The sequence below is a fragment of the Nannospalax galili genome, unplaced genomic scaffold (assembly GCF_000622305.1).
Source record: "Nannospalax galili isolate Female #2095 unplaced genomic scaffold, S.galili_v1.0 scaffold648, whole genome shotgun sequence".
NCBI lineage: Eukaryota > Metazoa > Chordata > Mammalia > Rodentia > Spalacidae > Nannospalax > Nannospalax galili.
The window spans coordinates 5,109,819-5,111,469 of record NW_008360311.1 but is presented as its reverse complement, the minus strand read 5'-3'; positions in this window follow the sequence as shown (position 1 = coordinate 5,111,469).

Genomic DNA, 1,651 nt, shown 5'->3' with positions numbered 1-1,651 from the left:
CCCCCTAGAGATAATGCAGGACATGGAACTCAAAAGAACAATTATAAACATGGTAAAAGAATTCAGTGAATTTAAAGAACACACACACAAAATCAAACAACTGAAGGAAGATAGGGATAAACTTCTGAATGAATTCAGAAGAGTTAGAAATATTGAAGAATACTCAGGCTGAAATGAAGAAGGAAGTGAAACACTCAGTAAGCCAATTAGAAATGACAGGAGAAAGCCTCACCAATAGGATGAAAGAAATGGAAAAACAGTATCAAGACAGGAAGATAAAATGGACAAACTAGACCACTCAAGCAAGATCGTGAAAAATTTAAGGAATCACAAGAATGGAATATACAGGAATTATGTTACACCATAAAAAGACCAAACTTATGAATCATAGGCATACAGGGAGGGGAAGAATCCCAAGATAATGGCATGGACCAGATCTTCAACAGAATAGAGAAAGAAAATTTCCCAAAATTAGAGAAAGACATGCCCATACAAATACAAGAAGCATACAGAACACCAAACAGACAGGACCAGAAAAGAAACTCTCCACAGCACATCATAGTAAAAACACTAAATGTACAAAACAAAAGACAATACTGAAAGCTGCAAAAGAGAAACAAGAAGTCACATATAAAGGAAAAACCATTAGGATTACAGCTGACTTTTCAGTGCAAACTATGAAAGCCAGAAGAGCCTGGACCAAAGCATTCCCAATTTTAAATGACCACAGATGCCAACCCAGATTACTATACCAGCCAAAATGTCTATTATAGTCAAAGGGGAAAGAAAAATCTTCCATGACATAAATAGGCTGAAGGAATTCATGTCCACAGAGAGTTCAGAGAAGCAATACAAAGAGCTGAAGAAAGGAATGACTATACCCAAGGAGTTGCAGAAAAAAATTCAATGAAGGTGTAACTGTGGAAAAGTACAGCTACATCATGAATGTAAATAGAAATAAAAATGACAGGATTCAATACTCATCTTTCATTAATAACTTTAAATATTAATGGACTGAACTCCCCAGTCAAAAGACACAGACTAGGCGAATGAATTAAGAAACAAAACCCATCTTTTTGTTGTCTGCAAGAAACCCATCTCACTTTCAAGGACAGACCCTACCTTAAAATGAAAGGATAGAAAAACTATACCAAGCAAATGGTACTAAGAAAAAAGCAGGTGTAACAATTCTAACATCTGACAAAATAGACTTTAAACTAAAACTAATCAGAAGAGATAAAGAGGGCCACTTTATTCTGATCAAATGAACAATAAATCAAGAAGATATTACAATCATGAACATATATTCACCAAACTCTGGTGCACCCAACTTCATAAAAACAATACTACAGGACTTTAAGACCCAGATTAATCCCAACTCATTAATAGTAGGGGACTTCAATACGCCACTATCTCCATTAGGTACGTCAACAGGCCAGAGAGTTAACAGAGAGACATCTGAATTAAACAATATATCAAATGGATTTAGCAGACATCTACCGAGTATTCCACCCAAGCACCAAAGGACATTCTACTTACTCAGCACCCCATGGAACCTTCTCCAAAATTGACCATATACTTGGGCACAAAACAAACCTCAACAAATACAAAAAGTTTGAAATAATTCCATGCATTGTATCAGACCACATGT